Source organism: Hesperophylax consimilis, chromosome 24, assembly GCF_061612785.1.
Source record: "Hesperophylax consimilis isolate HC1 chromosome 24, BYU_Hcon_1.0, whole genome shotgun sequence".
In the NCBI taxonomy this organism is placed as follows: Eukaryota; Metazoa; Arthropoda; class Insecta; order Trichoptera; family Limnephilidae; genus Hesperophylax; species Hesperophylax consimilis.
Genome location: NC_142859.1, coordinates 16,499,076 through 16,524,421, shown reverse-complemented (window position 1 = coordinate 16,524,421; position 25,346 = coordinate 16,499,076). Strand labels below are relative to the sequence as shown.

General features: G+C 33.6%; 1 protein-coding gene and 1 long non-coding RNA gene across 2 annotated transcripts in view; both read left to right on the top strand.

Annotated features, from left to right (window-relative positions):
* The window catches only part of LOC149411987 (uncharacterized), a 143,402-nt gene that overhangs the window by 27,602 nt on the left and 90,454 nt on the right, over window positions 1–25,346 (top strand). The gene's annotated exons all lie outside the window — the stretch shown is intronic.
* The window catches only part of LOC149411986 (ferric reductase 1-like), a 114,490-nt gene continuing 90,454 nt past the window's right edge, over window positions 1,311–25,346 (top strand). The window contains exon 1 of the mRNA XM_089646467.1: window positions 1,311–1,548. The gene's annotated coding sequence lies outside the window, so the exon portion shown is untranslated. The remainder of the gene's footprint in view (window positions 1,549–25,346) is intronic.

The window sequence follows — 25,346 nt, the reverse complement described above, 5'->3', positions numbered from 1 at the left end:
CTGGACTAACTTACGTTTAGGATCATGGACCTCATGTTTAGCATAGAAAAATGAGGTTGGTAACATGTTCGATAGGTACCTAACTAAACTACCAGTTACATTATTTTTTCTATAAACGCTATCCTTGATTTTTTTTAAATATATACTTACTCAATAATTAGAACTGCCTTTTAAAAATGGAGGTACCTCGTTATTTCTAGAACAAATAATCAAAAAATCTAAAATAATAATTCATGAATACATACGCCATGAAAAATAATAACATTATTGTCGAGGTCGAAAGTGACCCAAGACACCGAAGACAAGTCAACGCCTCTTATGCTACGTCCAGATCCTTGCGACAAGCTGCTTGTCGCAAGCTCAGGCAAGCTCTGGCAAGCGAATGGCTGGCGACCCCACACTTGCAAGCGCGCCAGTACATTTGCACTATTCGCAGCGCCCAAAGATGGCGGACGTCGAAGCAGCTGTTATCAGCTGTCATTTTTGCGCTAACCTATTTCTATTTTAAAGCGAAACAAAACGAAAGAAAGCGAAGAATTCGAAAGAGAAGATGGTGGATGATTAAAATCCATAGAAAGCGTACCAAATAATTCATTTAATATTCTAATTTTTGTTTATTAGTCCGTAAGTTGTACCAACGTGTGGATGCCACGCCAGCGTTTGCCGCAAGCGCTTGCCGCTTGGGCCAAAATATCCGACCTCGATCGGATCGGCGGCAAGCTCTCGCAAGCTCTTGCAAGCCTACGCAAGCCAAGCCACACGCGCGGCACCAGACGCTGGGACTTGTGGACGCTTGCAGAGGCTTGCCACGTATTTGGACGCGGCTTTAAATATTGATTTGACACTTTACAAAAAGATCCATACTATTTTCATACTAACAAGAAACAATAATGTCTAGTACCTACCTTTCTTACTCGTGGCTTTTATTACTATTATTTTTAAATGGTGGTTCAAGTGAAATTAAAAGGGTAAAATCATTTAAAGAGGATGTAGTAATTGTCGAATTAATAGTGTATTTTTTTTCCTCCGGCTTAAAATTTACCAGACCTTTATTAGATTAGTTGTTTCGTTTATTCAAAAACTCGTAAGAATAACAAAGTTTTGTACGACATAGCAATCGTATACAACAATAAACCTTAGGGACTTCGGTATACAGCTGATTATTTCGAAATATTACTCTGACATATGGAACCTTGTTATTCTGTGGTTTAAATTCTGAATTACGAATGCTGGTGGTGAATTCTTGTAGATGCTTCAAGCAAGCACCGAAGAATTTACAACTTTTAACTATTTCTGTTCTGTTTTCGTGTTTTCAACAGTTTGTTCCGAGCATTTGTGCCGTGAGGTTGCGTCGCTCGTTTCTGTGTTGTTTCTATCAAAGTAAATGTGGCATTATTAATTTATAGTTTGATTTCTAAGAGCAATTCCTGTGCGTGTTTAGATATTTTACATAGCGTATATATCGACTAGAGTGTGACTTTAAATTCGGTGCTAGTTTGAATAAAGTTTTTGTGGTTTGATTTGGATTGATAATACACCAATCTCGTGGTAAGTCATGTTTTTCTCGTTATTCAACATACTATCTCATTCCTTGTGTTTAGTGATTCGTACGACATCTTATAACTGTCCATTTTCAATGCAAAATATTAATGTTACTAGGGTAGGTAGGTAGTGATGTGAATTAAATTGCCAAGATGAAAACTGAGAATTTTTTTTTCTACTTATTACAGATTCAAAAAAATCAATTAAAAATAATAATCGCTTCACAATATATTACAGTTAGGTTACTTTGTCGTTTGTTTGGATTTGAAAAGATTATTTTTATAGGAATTTTTCTACATTTAGGTACATATACAAATATTTTGTAAATGCCGCACTTTCGTAATTGGGTAATTGGATTGTCACATTTTTGACGACTGTATTTCGATGGTAAAATAAACAAAAATTTCAACATTGCTACCATATTGTGAGTGGTTTATTTATGCATGTTTTTGTTCTGGTTTTGTTTTGGTGTACTACTGTCAAAATATTGTGTTTTTTGCGTTAACATTAAAGGTGTGTCCATTGTTGTGAAGGAGGTACCTACCTGAAACTGCTAAGAGGTACGAAGTCGGTATTTGGTTAGTTATTGTTATGAGCAAAACAATACATACGTACGAGAAAAGTGGTGAAAAGTGATTGTGTAGTAATTTAAAGTGTGATTTTTGTTATAATAATTATTTAGGTATATTATTATTAGGCATTGTGGTAGTTCACACCAAGTACACAAACTCCGAATTGAATTCAGTCTTAAAGATTACCATTCAGAATCGAAACTTTGCTTGAAATTGCTCTACCCATGTTTGGTAACCTTTCCTTGCCCACTCCCTCCAGCTTCACAACATAAGTTGGTGTTAACAATTGGTGTTAACGTAATCCCACTGGCGAGTAGTTGGGATTCTTGGGCTGTGTTGACATTAAGGAAAAGCTTATTGCTAAATCACTATTTTGATTAATCTTTGTAACGAATTGGTGTACATTATGAATACCAAAAAAATGCTTTAGATAAATTAAAGGTTATACTATCGCTTCGCTTGAGTAGAATACAAATAAAAAATAAATTACTCAATAAAAATATAAATATAAACTACTAAAAAAAACTTTTTTTCAATAGAAATGTATGAACGCGTAAAGGAAACAATTTAAAAAAATACAGTACTATAGCTAAGATGGAATAAATTCGGTTTAGGGGAGTCACTCGAATAACCGAAATTGACTTGATTTAGACTAATTTAGGGCTGGGGAAACCGAATCTGTAAGAATCAACCGGTTTGGTTGGCACTGCTGAAATGTCAAAAATATAAAATAGTTGTTGATTCGATACTTTTCAATTCATAGTTGATAAATAAAACATGGTTTCTAAGTATCGCGTACGAAATTTCAAGACCCTATAACTCAGTTAATAGTGCCGACCCCCACCTAATTCTTACAGATTCGGATTCCCCAGCCCTATATTAGTCTAAATCAAGTTCAATTTCGGTTATTCGAGTGACTCCTCTTAACCCAATTTTACCCGCTAAGATTATCTGTGACAGTTTCACTTGATTGACTTTTTTGCTTTCTTGTAAAATTATTTACAAAATAAATAAAAAAAACTTTTTTGCTTCAAATCGAACGTTTCTAGACTCCGTTTGTCAAGCGATTTTAATGTCTATTACCTACAATAGAAGGTATACCAAGAATATACACATTTGTGCTTGTAGCTTCCTCTCAACAAAAATTGGCTTGTAATACAGGAAGAGCTCACATTATTATTATAAAATGATTAATTATGTAGAAATCTTAAATGTTAAATTCAACATTGACTGGTTTATAATAGTATGATGATATTATTGATAAATTATGCATTCATTATTTATTTATTATGCATTTATTTTGGAGGTTGTCTCGCTTCAAAGATCCCACAGACATATGAATATTAATTCATATGTCTATGAACGATCCACATTTTTATTTTATTCCGAATAGCATTATTATTTTCCAGTTGGTACATTCCTAGAAAAAACCTGAGAAGTAACAACATAAATCTAAGATCGTGTGTATTAGTGATTTTATATACTGCACTTTCTACAGTGAGTAATTGCGAAACGTTACTGAGAAACAGCTTTTGCGCCTTTAGAAAGAAAAAGTTCAATTTTGAATATTCGAAAGGTTTTCTGTCAGTACTCAAAAAGTATTTTTTTTTAGGTGGTTTCAGCTACCTAAATAAAAAATTAAATAACTTTTTATGTCCAATAACAATTTTTTATGCTATATGCCAAACACTCATCTTTGTAAAATATGAGTATCGTAATGTATCTGTCTGTAGAATTGTTTGTTACGTTCCGGTTCAAAATGGTGGCCGTTTTAAATGTGAGATAGTCGTGTTTATTAATTATGTAGGTAGGTAAGTATTTAAGTACCTACTTAAATATCTTATGTTTCAGAGGAAATTTTGTTTAATAATAGAAAATTATAAACGTTCTTTTTTTGACGTGAGACAACCACAACTGTTCACAGAACTACTAATAAGTTTTATAATCACATTTGTTTACTCTCATATGCTGTGTTTGTTTATAAGATTGCCAATTTCATAGTTCGGTTTTAAAAAAACGCCCACTTATATTGTACACAGGTTCCTATTTTTATAATTTTGTGATAACCTACTGTTACCAGCTCTGTACCGTTTATGTTAAGTATGTTATGTTATGTTTATATTATGTTTGGTTTATATATGTTAGGTTATGTTAATTATGTATGGCCAAGATCACCCCTAATGAGTGAAAGCCAAAATAAAGAATTAAAAAAAACTACTAATAACATAATATCACGTTGTAATTAGTTCTTTCTTTGACCGCATGTACACAATTTGGTTGAGCTATAGAATCATGGTCATCCAAATTGATAGACTTGTCCTAACATGAAATCCGGGTATCATTTTGACGAGCTGGATGCAAACCACGTGATCATATTTTTTTGGCACCAGGGGGTTTCGAGAATGCTTTAAACGATCAGTTATACATTGAACGAGGTGTTTATTTATGCGTTGAACGCCGAAGAGCGTGTATTACTAATTACACCATATTGAAATAACCAGACCCTGTGCAGAAAGTTTACTGTTGTCAGATTGTTACCCGGCGTTACTGGGGGTTATACTTAGGACATATACCATTCCGGGTTTTTCTGTAGGCCTTTTTAATATATACAATTCCGTAGTACATTGATTTGATGTATCTCATAAGGTTTAGCCAGCGTAAGCAATGTAAGCGCCCGAACATATTTGAAAAATATTTTTTCTCTCGATTACAAAGCATCGACTTTTCTCTACTTTACCTTTCCCTGATGGGCTAGTCTATCAATTTGGATGTCTATGTGTAGGTATAATGAATTTCAGACCTTCCCATGATAATAGACATTTGTTGTTTAGCGTTCAGGAATGTAATGATAGAGATAAGTTTTAAAAAGGGACAACGGAAGTGAGAAGCAAGGAGTGACGTGTTGACGCTGATAAAGAAAATATCAACTCTGAATAAGTTCTCTGATAGTTAATATTATAATTCTGTAATAATTCACACGATTCATAATAATGTCAGTAGCAATTAAAGGACACATCGTTTTATAATATTTTAATTTTTTTTTACAATTAAAGAGTCCCAGCCAATGGTACTAAGTATTCCCAATTATTGGGATAAGTTGTGATGCTGAAGGGAGTGGGAAGGGAATGATTTTAGAGGAAAGCTGGGAATTACCTGGCTATTCAGATATGATCACTAAACACGGTTATTGCAGTGTTATCGATTCTAAATGGTCATCTTTCACCAGGGCTTTACTGAGAGTATTTAACGATGATTATTACATTAAATTAAATAAAATATTCTACCTTTCTTCAGTTTTTGGTGATTTTAACCCGGATGGACTAGTTTTATAACTGTGTCACACATTTTCAAAGTAGACTAAATTTGCTACAATATGAGCCCAGAAACGCTTCTGTAAATCCATTAGTTACCAAAATACAGCTTTTTTTAAATTTTATAAATTTTTTCAAACTTGGCAATATACGAGCTATTGTTTCTCTATCTGCATTATACAGATTGAGCCTCGGCAACCCGTGGTGGGGTACAGCTAGTAAGTAATAAAATAAGCATTTGATAGTACATCCTGTTACTTTACAAACTAAACATGTAAATAGTACTGTTTCAAAACATCTGTATTGATATAAATACCACGAATCTATTCTTCGTTGATTCTTGTGGTGGAGTCCTCTTTACAACAGGTGTTTACTAGGAATTTACTTACTAGTCCTCTTTACAACGGCGCGTTAATTGCTAGTTGCGTAAAAAACGATGTAAACAAAAGTTTAGGCTTGTTTCCAAAATTGAATATTTAGTTTATTCAAAGCACCCTCGGACCTTCCTGTTGCCACAAATATGGCCACGTCCTTTGCCTATAGCTCGTCGAAATGATTGCCAAATTTTATGTTAGGGCAAGTCTAGCAAGTTGGATTCTTCAGGACCCATTTGTGCATCATGTACCTACCTACGCTCACCCCCACTGTAACTTCACCGGATGAAGTTTAGCTGGAAAGAAAACCCTGGCAGTGTACTGGTTGATAAATATGGTCATATAATACTAATTTTATAACAGAAGCACATTGCTAACTTCATTCCACCATTAGAGAATTATCTGTTAGTTATTTGTACACCTGCGTTTTACTCTCACTTTTCGAGGCGATGATAATTTATTGCCTGTTTTGCCAATATGGCTTTATTCCAGCGATAAACTCTGCCTCTAAACAAAATGCAGGAACTGTTAGAGATACGGTTAAAATCATACATAATAAAACGTTGTTAAATCTACTGATTTACTGAATAAGGAAATAACGCAATGGACTCTGAGAAATAATTACCTTTGATTTTCTTGTTGGTACCTGTTTCGTATTTGCAATATACGATCAATACGTTAATTGAATTCCTGATTATTGAAGAAAATAATATTTTGATCATGTGTTGTTGAAATAATAAAATGTTGTCTTGTGTATCTTTGCAACGAGGGGCGCTGATGTTTTAAACATGTTTAATTTATTTACCACATTTTCAGGGTTCGAAAATAGTATAGGGTTTTCCAATAAGAGGTGTTTTTTTTAATTCAATCGTAAAAGATCAATGGTTTCGTTGCTTGTGTGGCACGTAACGCCGTCTTATTGAAAGTAAACGTTGTCCAGATCAATACCATCCAATTCCGGCCATAAAAAATCATTAATCATCTCTCGATAGCGATCCATTCACCTTAACTGTTGCCCTCAGCCTCATTTTCGAAAAAGTAAGGTCCAATGACTCCGCCGGACCATAAACCGCACCAAACAGTCACACGTTGAGGATAGAGAGGCTTTTCAACAATAACTCTTGGGTTTTCCGAGCCCCAGATGCGACAATTTTGCTTGTTGACGAAGCCACCGAGGTGGAAATGAACCTCATCACTCAAGATGATTTGCATTTGATTCACTCAAGTGAATTTTAATAATCTCAATGCGTTGTTGAAGCGTGTATCGTCCCATTTTTATTAATGGCGTAGTTTCTACTTCAAAGTCCGAAGATGTGACACATCTTCGGATCTACCGGATCTGCCCTGATAATGGACACTGCAACGCTGTCCGAAACGTCGGCTAAAGAAGGAGTTAGCGCAACACGGCATAACACCCCAAAAACAAACAACAAAAATGCTTTTGGCCGTGAGAATCTAAAAACTTACACTAAGGCCCAGTTGTTTCGCAGAAACTAACGAAGGCATCGAATGGCAATTCAGCGCTACTCTGTTTTTTTTACAGTTGAAAGGTTCCCGTTAAATCCATTTCACCTTTTGAACAAATTGTGATTAGGGGAAGAGGACAACTAGGTATCATGTTGTAAAGCTTATTTCAATTTGATAGAAAGATGAAATGCGGCGTTTAAGGCCCCGTAGTAAGCGTTCAAAGATGGTTTGAAAGGGAAATATGTAATTACGAATGTTAAAAAACAATTATTCGAAAATGGTGAAAATATTTAATAAAACACGACTCGTTTCACATAGAGCAAAAATCTCTCGACAAATGCTTTAGTTTCATCTAAAGATACACTGTGAAATTATATTAAATAACTTAACAAAACGTGTTTTTAATAATTTTTGGAGATTAGTTTGCGATTTTTTTCTATCGAGGAAATTTCATATAATTAACATAACAAATGTATCTATAGATATTATCTTTAAAAAAAACTTTTTTTTTGGAACTTAAAAACTGTTAAGTTAAATGGAAACTTGTTATAAATCGGTAGAAATTGGGTATGCGCTTTCAAATATCAAAAAACGAAATGGCCATTCGAAATCAATGTAAAATTTGAATTTCTGACAATGTTGAAAATACCTACCTCTATCTAGGAATAATTCAATTTAACAACCTTCCTATGCCGATCTTTTGCCAACCTTTCTATTCTGGATGGTGTTCGTTCACCAGGGCCATACATGTTGAGAAGATATACCACCTTTTCAGATATTGTGTAAATACTTCTAGTTATCAAAGTAAACAGTCAATGAGCCAAGTTATATAAGCCGCTGTAAAGAGTTTGGGCAAACACTGATACCATTTCTAAATTCCACAAATTCACATTAAATTTGTCAGTATTATGTATAAAATGTAATATATTTATATAGTCGATCTCTACCACCAAAGGGTCCGTCTACAGACAGCGACTTGCATGCGCAAACAGTTAGTTCAAAAGTCACCATCGTTTGAAGTGTATGCATGTCATTTGCGCATTGTGCAGTTTTGTCGTCGTAACGTATTTACTTATGCAAATTAAAGCAAATTTAGTTTGCGCAAATTGACGTTCGTGTAAGCCGTTTACTCGGTATACTGTTTTGTAATCTCAGCGACTTAACGTGCATGCTTACTTGTGCAAACTAGAGTTTGTGCAAGTAAGATTGAGTGTGTGGACGGACTAAATTCTTCCATAATTATCTTCTTTCTCAAACGTCTTGCATGAGTACGAAAAAGACAGAAAATATCGGCATATCGAATGTTTCCAAGCCACTTAAATTGAATAACGCACATTCATTCTGAAACGCACTATTTTATAACTTTGAATGAAGAGGAACCATTTACGAATGATAGTTATTTGGCGCACAGTTGGTGGACGCGGTGGTCTCTCTCGCTGCAGCAGCTGGTACAGTTCCTTCGCTACCTGGGATTCTTGCAGCAGAGTCTCCATCTTCTGTCTTCGTCGAACGTCACAGCGGTGCTGCCAAGGTTTGTTATCTATGTGAGGATGTTGTGTCAGCGCTCTTTATTGGCAGCAGACACATGTCAGCGCTATATTGGCGGCAGACACATACCTGAACGGATGACGAACCTCGTGTTGGCACAGTTGGTCTAAATAACAAATGTAGATCCTAGGAAACAAATTGTACAGCGCCCTTGAGGTGATTTTTCACAAAAACGGCGCTCTACAAATTATCCAATTATTATTATTATTATAATTATTTAGAATCTACGAACGTATTGCTTGTTTGACCTTCATATTCAAATTGACGCGCGGCCGTAACTGCATCATCTGAACGAAGCCCCACAGGTAGGTACATAATATTAATTAGAAAGGTGTTTGATGGGCTATTGGCATTCCATACATAATGGATTTGTGGTGGGTTGGAGAGAGAAATATGCAAAACTTGTCATGCGTAAAATAAATAATATGTAATACCCGATTTGGAGAAAAACTGTATTAATTTTATCTAAATATTTATAAAAAGTTTTTTATATTTGCAGTCAACATACTAAGGTATTTTGTAATAAATTGAATTTATGTAAAATGTATAGCAAAAGCAATATGTTTTGTGAATATCTTGCTTTTACTATTATAAAAATTAAAAAATATATATTATTTTCAAATCTTTCCGGCTTTCACCCTTCAAATGTGTTCTTCTAGGACATCTTTTCAAATTAGAGAGAGGGAAGATGAATTTATATTAATTTTGTTTAAATTGGTAAATTTCAAAATTATGTGGAAGATTGTAGTCGAGCTCAGACTTAGAAGAGATGAGATGTTGAAAGCAGGGGAGGCAATTTTAGATAAGGTTTGATAGAAGAGTGGATATTCGTTTAGAGAGGGACAACCAAAAAATATGTGATCCCACTTCTAGACCTTAAAAATATACCAGACTTAAACCGTGACCTTCCTCTTGTTTTGCAGCTCAAGTGTGCAAATTTTCATCAACCGCGGAATAAAAGAGTAGATTTGTTTACAAATCAAATACAGGTGACAATCAATTTTAAATAATATATTTTTTAAGATAATCTCTTTTCATACGTACATAAACCTTCTGGAAGAACTTCTCTAAATGATAGTGAAAACCCTATCAAAATCTGTTGCGTAGTTTAGAAGAACTAAGCGCACAAACAGACAGACGCGGACAGCGAATTTGTTTTATACTATTTATTTATAGATTCCCTCTATAGAAAAAATCAATGTATCCTCCGAAGTATATTAAAAACACACATGGTTCTGTTACATTGGGTATGTAATGTATTCACAGTGCTTCTTTAAATGAAGATTTTTGCTGTATTTTAAATGGTGACCGGATAAATCATCACAATGATAATTCATCACATCTTTAAAAAGTTATATAAAGTCATGGAAAGTGATGAAACAAAAACTTTATTAACTGGGTTAAGTAGGTTAGGTTAGGTTAAAATTTTGTATTTTTTCATCGTTTCTAATGACTTGATATCACTTTAGTTTGTTGAATTGTCACTGTGTTGAGTATCATTGAACCATTTTAAATAAGGCGTGCTTTATTAAATATTTTCTCAACATACATTCAGGCCTATTTATTTATTTATTTTTATTTTATTTGGTACAATATTTTTTACATTCAAAGTTTTCCAGTAATGTAGGCCTCACTGGGTGGCTTGCCCATGCTGAGGCCTTCATTTTATAATATGAAAATATAATCTACATAATACATTTAAACGGAAAATAATTCATTTAAAATATGATCTTGTGTGTTTGTGAGTGATGTGTGTTTATATTGGTTTTGTGTGTTACGTGTAGGTTTTATTTTTATTTTATGCCATGACATTTTGGTGATATTGATTGTAAATATTAATTGTAAATCGTTATTCCTAAACACATCATGTAAACCTACAAATAGCTGTAATTTTCTGTTTTTGTTTCTTGTGTTTGTATGACTTGTTGCATAGCTTTTATCAAATGTAATTTTATTCTTATTTTTTATGTTTCAAAGTATCTGTCAAATTAAAATTATACTACCAACCATGTAAAAGCCCTCTGGGCGTTAAATAAATAAATAAATAAATATTAGCGCGCTCCCTCTGTCATTCGTATTTTCATTTCCCTTTAAAACCATCTTGAGTAATCTTCTTCTTTTTGAAAACTTATTAGTATAGTCCTGTCACTGAAAACTATGTTGTATATTTATTTCGGTTACATAAGTGGAATGTCAACATATACCTACACAACTTATCTTTAAAAAAATCCCCTTGATGATTCTGTAAATATAAATACCTACCTATAATAAATGTACCTACAGTTGGTGACAAAATACATGATAATATTATTTATTTTTTTTGCTTAAATCTCCGTGTTAATCTCCTTCGTGAGAGCGTTTTTTGTTGTCCTACAAAATATTCCATTGGGAAGTGAAAATAGCGTGAGAAACTAATTGATAAGCATGAGGTATAATTATAACCTTACGCACTTCATTGTGTGATATATATGGCACTACGTACTAAAAAATGCATCAACGGTAATTTTATAACAAACTAGGGAAGACACCCGTGAATATCACGGGATATTATTATTGTAGGATTTGTGTAGCTTAAAGTAATTATTAAATAAAAAATACCACACGATCATTGTTATTCCAAAAGAAGAAATATACTCTTCGAACTTTAGTAATGTGTATTAATTTTCTAAGGTTAGTAAACTTGAAAAATTACGACACAATTATGTATGAACCATCGCTAGTTCTGAGAATATGTTTATGAATGGACTGCTGAAGTGTGTTCACTGTGCATCTTCTTAGTTACCCCGCAGCCAAGTGGGGGAGTAGGTAGTACCCAAAATTACTATCCTCCTTATATTATCTTATACTTGACATATCATTTTAGTATTTTAGGTATTTCTGCGCAAATACATAAGTTGCCATTAATAATTGGGATTTCTATAGTTTAAAAGCCCATAAGACAGAAAAATGCATGAGGTCGTCGGAAGACCCACTTGGTTACAGATGTTTTGTTTGACATCTTAGCCTGTCAAGAGTTAGTAACGTAAGAGTCCAACTGATCCCAATTGTCTTGAGTCAATCAGATTACTGCATCCCCAGTTGGTATGTTGTGAGGCTGAAGGTAGTGGGCAGAGAAGGAGATGGGTAAGAGGAGGGTAGGGGAGTACCTGGCTATTCATATCTGGTCATCAAACACGGCTAAAGCCATTTTATGAATCGTTTAAATTCTGAATTATATATTACATATTATTTTCAATGAATAAATTGTAAAATAACACAAATTAATCAAATAAAATGTACTTGCTCACGCCCTGATATGAACTAAGCATTTGAACAGATAATAATTTCTTTACTCCAGAATGTAAGGAGGTTAATCCCACATATATTATAGAGAGTATATACATAATATACAATAATAATGGTAAGAATTCATAAAATATTTTTGGTTCCCTCTTAAGTACGAGTAAGTATCGTATGTCATATAATTTTGACAATTATAAATACATTGTACATAATAATGTTACGCATTGCGCATGCATATTTCACATTACCTAGATACCTACGCATCAACTACCGAAATTAATGTGTTTAGTTAGGTATAACTTGTAATGTTATAATTTATAATTATTATCAAGTGCATAAATAAAAAATAATTATTACACTTAGAGTACCGTTGTCGCCTGTTTTTCTTTTGCATGCTTGTTTATGGGAGGAAAAGAGAGGTTACAGAAGTGCTCTTGCTTATAATACATTACCTATAGTAAGATAGAGAAAGGTTATGTTGGGGTCGCCCAAAGAATACATTGCATAATAAAGTGAATCAAATACATTTATAATCTCTTCAAATCTGGTTAAAAACGGGATTGCAGGTCTTTAACGGATGAATGAATAAGTTTCCTAATAAATACGTGTTCTTAAAAATTAAAATACTTTCGCAAAGTATATTCTCAGCACAAATGCAGTTGCATTGACATGTGTTCCGATTTATTAGGTATGTACTAAAAGTTTAACAGGATACGGTCTGCAATCCCCTTTTTAAGGCGAAGCTTAATGCCAAATCACTATTTTGATTAATCTTTATAACGAATTGCTGTACATTATGAATACCAAAAATATGCTTTAGATAAATTGAAGTTTTTCCTATCGTTTCGCTTGAGTAGAATACAAATAAAAAAAAATTGCTCAATAAAAAATGTAAACTACTAAATAAAATATTTTTTCAATAGAAATATATGAACGCGTAAAGGAAACAACTTAAAAAAACATTATTACTGCTAATATTATCTGTTACAGTTTCGCTTGATTAACTTTTTTGCTTTATTATAAAAATATTTACAAAATAAATAAAAACTAGTTTTGTGCTTGAAATCGAACGTCTCTAGAATCCGTTTGACAAGCGATTTTAATGGCTATTACCTACAATGTAAGGTATACCAAGAATATAGACATTTTTGGCTTTTAGTTTCCTCTTAACTCATTTTCTTCGTTCAGATAGAGAGGCCACAACGGCAGTAGCAGAAACCGTAGGTACTTACTTACCTTCTTGGAATTTAAAGGTCAGAGTATAACCAAACGTTGGTTTGGGTCACATTTTGATATTTCTGCAAAATCTGATAACCTGTCATTATTTGTTGACTGAAACTGGGCCGATTGATCGTGTAGAAGTATCTATCTTATGCGTTTTATAATAATATGACTGTGGAAGACACGCTCCAACTATGAAAGTTTTATGTTATGTTAGTTAGTTTTATATACTTTATATCCTCTCCTTCCTTTCCTTAAAAAAGACTCTCCACACAGCATCCCCAAAGATGACTCCTTTGTGGGGTTAATGTAAAAAAAATAAACAAGCTGAATTCCCCGGGCTTTATTCAGAATTTTTCGAAATGAGATGTATACAGTAATATTCTTAAGTTTTAAAGATATTTTAAAGTAGATGTCCTGTGATACAAAGTTTTTTTAATAAATTTAAAACGTTTTAATTGGAGAATATTATAGTGTGGTTAGCTGATAGCTTTCCCCCTTTTGATGAATGATTAGGACGATGCAAACTAGACCATACTTCATTACATAATATCATGAAAAGTTTTTATCTGAAACATTATGTTAATTTTATGCTGTATTTTTTTCCGTTACGTTTACAAAAATACTTTGGATTACAGCGGGGCTATCAACGGTGTATGCCTCTAATGGCATTGACGCCACCTCGAAATTTAAACACGTGAAACGGATTTTCATGTAAAAAAATGTAACACATCTACTTACCTTCATTCATCATTGGTAAAACCCAGTTTTTGTGTTTTGGCCATGGTTTAATTTCAGTTTCAGCAATTATTATTTCCAGTCGTCGACGGTTTTACAGCCATTATATCGACTCCATAATCTAGTATTTAATATCTACATACATTACGCGTTATTGTTTCTGACTAATTTTTATTTGTCTATGGTGAGTAAGCCACTGAAATACATTATTTGGGAGGAGTTTAGGAGAGGCTAATTTGCATGGCAAAGTTATGATACGTTATGAACTGTTAACTTGTTATATTTTGTCGATGATCTTATTCAACCTTCGATACTGATGTAAATAGATTATCTAAACAAACCTTCAACCTTCTTCTAACTGGAATTCAGATATCCATGATCACGATATTTTTAGCCGGAATGTTTCTGTCTTTAAAAATAAATATATTGATTGACTCCGTGTCCGAGGTGTAAGGCTCTCTACTAGCAATTCGAAGGTCGCGGGTTCAAAACCAGGCGTACGCGAGTAAATTTCATTTAATAATAATAAATTCTTTATTCCAGGATGTGGGGAGGTTAGTGCAATCCCACACATCCCAGAGAGGATATAAGTACAGAAAGTATTTACATATAGTAAAATAAATAAAATAGATTAAAAAATTAAAAATTAAATTGAAAATGAAATTGAATTAAAGCAGAGAAGCACGGGAATCCATCGGATCTAAGATTGTGGTAGCAAGTATCTTTCTCCAATGGTCTTCAATGCTCGATCCTGAAGTCAGACGGAATTCTATGATAATAATGTTTCTGGAATAGTTTATCCTTTCCCTCAGTCCTGCAATCCTGGTTCTTAACAGAGCTGTAAATCCTGGAACTCTTCCTTCTGTAAACATCGAGGAGGCACTGCAGTGCCTGGAGAGTCCGAACATCAATCGGTAAGCGTTGTTATATTGCACCCGAAGCCTTTCCATTGTTCTTTTCTTGAAATTAGCCCAGAGCTCGCATGTGTACATGGTGGTGCAAAAGGCTAAGAAGAGCGTCCTTTTCACTCGTGGACTACAGAGCCGAAATCTTCTACTGAGCATGTTACATTTTATACTCAGTACACGCCTCTGCCTGTCAATATCTTCACCAGTTAACTTGTTGTTGATGACATGTCCTAGATATTTTGTGGTTTCTACTGTTTTCAGAATCTCACCATTCAAAAAGACTAGGGGAATGTTTTATGTAATGAATTTGTGTTATTTCACAATTTATTAATTCTACTTGCGGCACGATCCAGAGTGGAAGATACTTTCAGTACCCCCTTGGGGCCTACTCTGTATCTTTCGAAACTTTCCTGCCGCCGGTTTAGCCACGTCACAAACCCGTATTAAGGCGATGCACTACGTAGTAATGCAAAATCGTGTGTTTTTGGTTTGGAAATTTAGTCGCATAGAAATGTTTCAGATGCTTTAATTAAATTCTGCGAGTAGAATACATCTTGGCCTTTGAAATAATCGAGTATTTTTAGATAAGTCTTTTTATAAGCTCAAAAAAAAATAATGTATAAAGCCTATGAAAACTGCTTTAAAGTTCAAAATCTCCTACTTATGAACCAATTTCGGTTATGATTTTATTGTATAATGTGGAAAATTAAATTATTTATAAAATGATCGAAAAAAATTAAATATTTATGCCTGAACATCCACAAAATAAAATAAAAGGCTTTTTTTGGCCATGTTTATTTCTTGCATAAATCAAAACAGGCGGATGGTGTTAAGCGGGAATTTAAACCTTATCGCCATGTACGTAAGGGTTGTTATTGATAGCGGCTCAATTTAAAATATTACACGACGTAGTGCATCGCCTTAACACTTGTGTGCGCTAGGACATTGTTATGTTATATTTATCTTTTCTTTGTTCTTCTATATTGCACTATTACTGTCAATAACTCTCATGTATGTAAATGGCACTTATGCCGTTAATTCTAAATTGATTAACAACTTCTTGGTGAAATTTTACGCACTTGACGTTCATAATAAGAGGAAAATTATTGATTGCGTCTGATTTAGAAAAAAATCATATTATTTAATATCAGAGAATCATAAATTCGTACAGCGCCATTATTACTTGCATTAGCAGCAGTAATGTAATGCAAACATCATACGTCCCACATACTATGTAATGTATGCATTGCATAGTGCCAGTTTCACAATCGGCACATTCCTCACGTTTGGGAAGGTGACGTCATAATAAGCCATTCGGTCACTGACTAGATTAACCGTTAGATGGTGTTGCGGGCGTGCATGTGTGCCAGATGTAATATCAATTATTGTTTTTAAATAATCATTCAAATAGTCTGTCACAACAACATTTAAATATATTTCTATCGGTTATAACAAAGTTGACTGAAATAATAGATTTTTACAATATAATGTTGACATTGTATTGTGTACATAATATATGCATTGTGATATACAGCGGATAAATAATGTCAACTTATTTTAGAGTTCAAAGTGCTATTAATAGCTAGATGCGTTGGTACATAACACTGAACCAAAAGGTACTAAGTCTGTGGCTAGGCACTCATATTTGAAATTGTGTATTTTATCTATTCAGTATGCCTAGATGACACTTCTAGAGACAATCTGTTCAGAGCATTCGGTTATCCCAAACATCGTTAACTTTTACGTTTACTAGCATTCTGTATTGCGTACCTCTATTTTTCTGCTACATTGGTTTGTGAGAAGGAGAGGGAGAGAGATTACGACGGAGTTATCAGAGGTTACCTGCTCATTTAGAGGTGACGTAATAGTTATTTATTCCTTTCCTATGCACAATTTGTGAATAAATTATGGTTGACATTAAGATGATTTAAAAAATTATGTGTTAATTAATATTTTAATATAGAAATTGGGTACGCGGGATTACAAACAAATCTATGTTAATATACCTCTTACTTTAGTTTTGAATTCTGCACATAATACTAAAATAATTGCTTCGCTTCATTGGACAATATCATTATCAAAGAGCTTGGCTTTGTTTCAGAATTATTTTTTTATTAGTTTATTACGGACGTTTAACTAGTGAAGTGCTTTACCTTGGAATGTATTTTCGGACAGCGTTGAAAATTAAGATTTGAAATGCTCTTAAAATGATTCGTGTTACGTTTATACAATGACATAAGTACAGTTATTTGTAACGATTTATTCAAATTTAATTATAAGTTCATTTAAGCGTCGACTTTAAATTATAGTTAATCTGCTCGTTTAGAGAAAGCGCTAATTTCATTATTTTAGGAAAAAACAACTTTTGCATGTTGATACGTATACATACGCGAGCCTAACTGCCGAGCGGAACCTCAACTTATAGGAAAGAAACGAAGAAACCGCAAAGGGCGCGAAACGCCGCTTGCAGTTGCACCTTTCCTATTCCGTAATTTGTGACTCGGCTCGCGATTCGGTTCGCAAATGTATTTGTACCATTATGGTTGAAATGTTTGTTTGCGTCTGAACATACGGTACATGAATTGAAACTTTGGTTGAAATGCCGTGTTTGGTGACCAGATCAGAATAGCCAGGTACTTCTGCACCTTACCCTCCTCCATCTCCTTCCCCTCCCCACTACCTTCAGCCTCACGACATACCCCAATTGGGGATGCCAAAATCTCACTGGCTCCAGCCGGTCGGGAGCAGTTTGGACTTTGCGGTTTCGCATAAAAAATGAATTAATACATAGTTTGGTCCTTATACAAACTCAATTATTTCAATAAAAGCATACAAATACGATAAAAGTTTTTGTGTTAATTTAGTATTGCATATATACAGAGGTACAGGGGTACAGAGGAACAGGTGCAAACCAATAATTATTTTTTATATTTTAAAGTATAACTTGCATGTTTTTTCCTAAAATAATACATTTTGTGCCCTCTTTTTTTTCTGGTAAATCGACAGTTCATATTTTATCAGTTTGTACATGTGTAGTAAAGCAAAAATGAAATCATTTCTACCCTTTGACTGTACCTCTAATAAGACAACATAATAATAATACAAACTATTGAAATTTAATAGAAAATTATACAAAAAAAAAACTTTTATTTGATCCACCTCTTCCTCGTCCTGCCTCTTGGTTGCTTCCACTGGGGCACACATTTGGTCATGATTTTCGATGCCCCGTCATCTGCCACTATTTCTAGCTGTCTAGCCCATCTATGTCTTGTGTCCTTCAGAATGTTACAATGGTGTCATGCTTAATATTCTATTTTAGAGTATAGACCATGATGTACGTTTTAATTCCGCGTGTTCTGTTTTCTTACTTCAAGTAAGGCGCAGAAGAGACAAGAAGATCCAACAGAAGGAAAGAAGAGCCACAAATAAACAAGAAGACCCAACAGAAGGAAAGAAAAATCAAGAAGAGCCAAAAATAGACAAGAAGATCCAACAGGAGGAAAGAAGAATCAATAAGAACCAAAAATAGACAAGAAGATCCAACAGGAGGAAAGAAGAATCAATAAGAACTAAAAATAGACAAGAAGATCAACAGGAAGATAGTCAAGAAAAGCCAAAAATATACAAGAAGATCCAACAGGAGGAAAGAAGAATCAATAAGAACTAAAAATAGACAAGAAGATCAACAGGAGGATAGTCAAGAAAAGCCAAAAATATACAAGAAGATCCAACAGGAGGAAAGAAGAATCAAGAATACCCAAAAATACACAAGAAGAGCCGAGAAGAGGCAAGCAGAAGGAAGTTAGGAAGGAATAATTAATATTTTTAATTTACGATTTCTGTCACGGGAAAGAACAATGGTTTTCTGTTTTCGCCAGTGATTCTTTCTTATCAAGCCATACGAATGGCCACAGTAACTTAGCTAGCCCGCATATTTCGTAAGGTATTATAACGTAAAATCGATTCCTTTCGTGTCGATTAGGGTCGACCTCAGTCGTAAACGTTTGGAGGTGACTTATTTTACGATATTTTTGTTTGTTTTTATTTTTGACACCATTTAGCAGTAGATTAGAAAAGGAAATCAGGTCCTTGTGCAATATTCTAATGCGGGAATAGAAAAAAAATAGTCGAACTCCTATGAACCAAATGACTACGAAAGGATCTGCTGAATTATCGTTTTGCCGTTGGTATTCTGCTCGCTATTATTTTATTTAACTTATTCGATTATTCTGACATGGCCCGACTCAAGTATCTGATTCACTTGATCGTGCCATGTCTTCCTCGGGCGACCCAGACTTCTTCTAACATTCACATTTGCGTCATATATTCTCCTTACATTCCTTTCTTAGTTCATTCTTTCTACATGCCCAAATCAATTGAGCATCCCTTTCTTAATCTTACTCATTACGCTTACATCAGCCTTGCATTCTTTGCGGATCTCCTAATTCCTCACACGATCATACATGGTTTTACCATAAATACGCATCAGGGATCTCATTTCTACAACATTCAGTCTTCTTTCTTCCTTCTTCTGCCAGATTTTTAATGAACTACCGACATATGTTAAAGAAGCTAAAAGCCTTACTGCTTTTCGTGGGTTATGCCTAAAAACTATAAAGAATTAGTTTTAGATGTATTGTAAAGTGTTCTTAATTTCATAGAAATAGGTTGTTAAAAGGTTTTTTACTAGATATAAAAATTAAATTATTAATAACTAAATAAAAACATACAAAAAAATCCATGTCTCACTGCCACACATCGTGGTACGTACCAACAGTCATTTGTTTCTTTGGACAAACTTGTGTATCAACCTATTATATCGAAAATGATGTTATAATGCAATTGATTAATGTTACAAAACCCTTTTCTAGTGAATGCCCAAATAAACGAAGTCGACGAAGGTTTCATAGGGTTATTAATTGATTTGGTACTTTTGACCCCACTCGTATTGGCCCTTTATAATAAAATAATGATGCTGAGCTGATATTTAGCCGAAAAAGAATTTTTTTTCGTTGTACTTTTGATAAAGTTTGATCTTGAAAATCTGTCTACATGCAAAAAATAAGATATTTTTATAATCTCTCCTTGTCTTTTGTACTTGTTTCATGTATATTTCTCTCTATCTCTCTCGTTTTGTACTTTGTGACCTTCTTTTAAAATGTGTGCCACTTTATCATGCCAACTTTTCCTCGGATGCCCCTACTTATATCTACTTAAGGTTAAACGCGACGCTCGTTATATTCTACGTGTTCACAGATGGCCTTTTTAAAAAAATTTTTAAAATTATATATTACACACAAAAAAGTCCCGATAAACTGCTTTTTAGCAGTTTGTTAACGGGTTCATTACATTATAAATCTTATTCTATTGAATATTGTCACGTCTGATGTCACGTCTGATGTCACGTCTGATGAGCGTCTGATGAGCATGGACCCTTGTCAATCACCAGGGCTATTATGGGACTAAGGCAAGAAGACATAATGTGTAAAAGCATTGAAGAACCTTGATCATGTTGTCATGTCTGAAGGTGTTTGGAGAGTCCGCCAGCGGTGAGCAGGACGACAGGTCTCCGCGAAATCCGTTTGAGTTAGCTCCGGGTAGAGATTCGTGGGGTGGAGTGCGCGAAGCCATCCTCAATTAATCAGCATCCATTGAACGTTTAAAGGGACAATGATGCTTCATCTTTGCGTCACCTCGACAGCATGCTTGGTAATCCAGTATAGTCTCCAAGGAATTACCCTTCAAAACCACTCACAAATAAAACCATTTTTTAATCCAAATAACTGATTGTGTATTTTAATCTCTTCAAACAACAACACTTCGAACAAAGAACAGGACGATCTCACACAGGAGTCAAAACATTTATTTTATGTTTGGTAATAATTTTAGTCTACACGGAAAAGCTGTATCCTTCCACATTTCAATCTCACTGAACAACCACACTCGAACTTTAAGAACCGGCTAATTCGCGCAGGAGTCAAAACGTCTCTTTTGTGTTTTGTAAATTTACACTGAAATTCTCCGAAGGATCGGTACCTACATGGTATCCGCGTGATCTTTTTTTAATAATCTCAATCTCCATCTTTCTTCTCGCCTAACGCCACGCGCACCGCGGAATCGTCCTCCCGCGTATTGTTCCCCAATCTATCTACCCGCGTAATTTTTGCTCGCCCGTCAAACCGATCGCAGGGCAGCCACCCGAAAAACTCTCAACCAAAACAATAATCAGGTACTACCGTGGCAATCCAAACATGCACAATTCTTTGACGTTACAATATACAGTTACATTTTTACAATTATATGTATAAAAGAAAACAAAAAATTACAAAAATATACCAAAATAAAATTATGAAAAACATAAATAACAATTTTAAAAGTCTTCAGAATAATATATCATTGTAAGCTAGTACAAATTGATTCCTTCAGTAAGTTCACCAACTGTTTATTTTGGGCACAGTTTTTAATTTCAGCAGAAAACATATTAAAACAACTTGAAATCATACAGTTTTATTTTATTTATTAATAAATTTTTTGTTACATACATATAAATATATAAATTTTATATTAAGTAAAAAAGAAAGAACTATATATTTTTTATCTTATATGTAGATATAAGATAAATAAAAAGAAATATACAATTAAACAAAAAATATAGTACAATAGTATGCATATATGTACAATATCAAAAAATCCCACATAGGCATCGCCAGTTCGTGGGTATACTTATCTTTAATTATGCGATTAAGGTAGGCATACTTATGCTTAATTATGCGGTTAAGATTATAAATTATAACATTATGTTTTAAAATATTAAGAAAATATTTATAAATCTTTTAGTATACGCTGTAAGACGATATATTTTTACATCTAATTTCTAGTCTGATAGAGTGCATTGTAATTTTTGGCGCAATGAAAGAAGCATGTCTCTGTGCAAGCCTAGTTTTGCATGGGGGAACCTCAAATGCATTATTTACTCTACTGCTGGAGCGATTTTCGTTTTTTGTAATGTATACATTTCGTGAAAATATATATTTCAGACATTGCTTACAGTAAATTTTTCTTATATCTAAGAGTTCAGCTTCTTGGAATAATTGCAAGGAGGGGTAGGAAAAATCTTCATGCAACATTATTTTTAGAATTAATTTTTGAGTTATTTCTAGTGGCGTAATGTAAGTATTATAAATACCCCCCATCTAAGTATTCCACAAGATATTGATGATTGCACCAATGTTAAATACCTAAGTTTATTTACAAGCTTTTCTATGTGATTTGTCCATTTTAGTTAGCTGTCTATTATAATTCCTAGGTATTTAACTGTGTTCCGCGAATTCATTTGTACACAGTTAGAACACGAAACCGGGTTGCAAGTATTGTTGTGAAACCTTATATTTAGGTGAGTTAAGGGTGCCGCCCTTTTGTTATTATATAATGGAATATAAATAGTTTTTTCACAGTTCAGAGTTAGAAGGTTTTGGTTGAGCCATTCTTTGACGATGGATGTGCACTTACCTGCATTTTCAGAGACTTCTTTCCAAGATTTACCATGGACTGTGATTGCAGTATCATCAGCATACGAGAACAGTTTTCCCGAGTTTGAATATTACATAAGTCATTGATATAAATTAGGAACAATAACCGACCGATAACTGTTCCTTGTGGAACCCCATGTCTCACAGATTCTGGGTTACTAATATTATCACCAATTTCTGTACATTGTCTGAGATCAAGTAAATAATTTGTTAATAGTGACATACAGTTATTTTTACAACGCTTTCAGAAAGCGAGTTTTAAAAGGAGCTCTCAGTGGCTAGTAAGAAGATATTCAACATTCAGGAACATCCCAAGCGTTCAAGGTTTTACGTAGTATCTCAACTTCCCACGTATGCCCATATTACAGTGATTATAGCTATTCGTATGCGCGCAGCTTCGACATAAATTATGTTAAAAATACCTTATAATTTCCATATATTAAGGAGGTGCTATAAAATTATATAACGCTCATCAAATAATACGTCACTTACGTAGGTAAGAGTCATTTGCATGCAAATTTTTATCTTATTAAATTTACACTCTGAAATCTAATTTGTTTGCCATTTTTTGATTGGCGTGATACTATTTTTATGGTGGAATTTTAATTTAACCATCGAATCTAGCATAAGTAGTTAATTATAAAGGTTGGATTGTTTTTAAATTACGAGTGTTTCCAAGTCAAAAATGCTATTTTTGTATAGTGACGTCAAAGGATGTTTGTTAGTTCGAGTGTAAATTTTTTTCATCGGTGCCATCAATTTTGAAGAAAAATCCCTAATATTAAATATATTGCTAATTTATCAAGAATTATAAGTGTTTTTCTTGATAGTGATATTTAAACAACTACAGTCACTGAGCAACATATTTTTATAATAATAACTATTTGGAGAACCAATCATATTTTATTATTATTCTGTATATTTTTTTAAATATAAAATTGTGATATGTATATGTATAATTCCCTCAGCGCCTTTGAGGTGATTTTTCCCATAAACGGCGCTATACAAATCATCTAAATATTATTATTATTATTATTAATCTCTTCAAATTATTCATAATCCGTGATTATGTATCATCATACAGATCTTTAACGAATGAATTGATAGGTTTCCTAATAATCTTTTAGTAAAATACAAATGTATTATCACGATGTCGGAACACGTGTTCATAAAAGTCTTAATATTTCCGCATATCGTCAGTCTATATTATCAAGGCAAATGCAGGTGCATGAACTCGTGTTCTAATATATTTGAAATTCACTAAAAGTTTTTCAGGAAACGATCTGGAATCCCGTTTTTAATCGATTTTCAAAGAATTTGTAGAGATTTTTTAATATAAATTAGCGGTAATGGGGAGGAGAAGAAGAAGTGGTAGAGAAACGTTGGAAAGGTACCTGGCTATTCAGAGCTGGTCACTAAACACGGCTATTGCCATTTCAAGCAACGCAAGGATTCGATTCTAAATGGTTGTCCTTCACAGCATCTACATCTCACCATGTTACACAGTGTTTTTGTATCTTTCTTTCAAATACCATGACTTTGGACTTGTCCATTGGGTGTCTATAATGTTCTCTAGCTATTCAAGCCAATTCCGAAGTTGTAGATCGCTTGCGTTATAATCATGTGGTCACGGTGCTGATTTTCAGATTTAGAAATCATTACCACGTCTTTCTGCGTGGTCAATTGCCAACTGCATTATTTTGTCATTGGACAGTCGAATGACTGAACGGTTACGCAGCAAGTAATAACACTGGTGTCGTATGAACGTAAAATAAACACATTTGATTGAAGGAGGTCAGAGATAGAAAGCTACATAAATGACAAAATGACGGAAGACGTGAAGATTTCCAATTGCGTTAATAATGTAAAGTATAAAAAAGATTTGGTTGTGTAAAATATTTTGGTTACAACAGTGAAAATTTGGTAATAAATAAAATTATTAAAAATAATAATTTCGGTGATGTGTCTCTGTGTAACTCCAGTTCAATGACATCGAGAACTGGGATTTGCTTTGAATAGTAATTTTTAATCAGTGTTTAGACGAAAAAACGTAAAGTGAGCCATTTTTAAAACTTTTTATGTTTGATTTCAAAATTTGAATATTTAAAAAAATATATGTTTGTTTCTAATAATAAAACTTGAAGGCGCATTCACTTAACCTTGCAAGTTCAATATCTTGCCGAAATTCTCCACATCCTTACTTGAAATACTCAAAATACGGAAGTATGTAATCGACAGTTTGAAAACTACAGGTTTAGGTTAGGTTAGGAGACCCATAATACATGAAGTTGACTAAAAAGGTTATGATTGCACTATCAGCAAATAACATCCGCAATTTAGGCATAACAAACAGCTGTAAGTGTTTCGCTGTGCTACTTTATTATTCAAATTGCTATTGTGATACATACCAACAGTTTAATTATTATTGAATGCGGTTGTGTAATATACATTCATCGGCATTATAATTAATGTGATAAGAATCATTATTATTTATTATTGATTTCCAAAAAATGCAACTATTATTGGAATATTTGATTTTGTACGAATGCTTTTCATATAGCTTTGTTTCTTTATGTACTTAAGGCGATGCACTACGTAGTAATGCAAAATCATGTGTTTTTGGTTTGAAAATTTGGTCGCCTTTCTATGTTTCAGATACTACGAGTAGAATACATCTTGGCCTTTGAAATAATCGAGATAAGTCTTTTTAGATAAGTCTTTTTATAAGCCCTTAAAAATAATGCATAAGGTCCATGAAAACTGCTTTAAAGTTCAAAATCTCCTCCTTACGAATCCATTTCCGGTTATTATTTTATTTTATAATGTGGAAAATTAAGTTATTTATAAAATGATC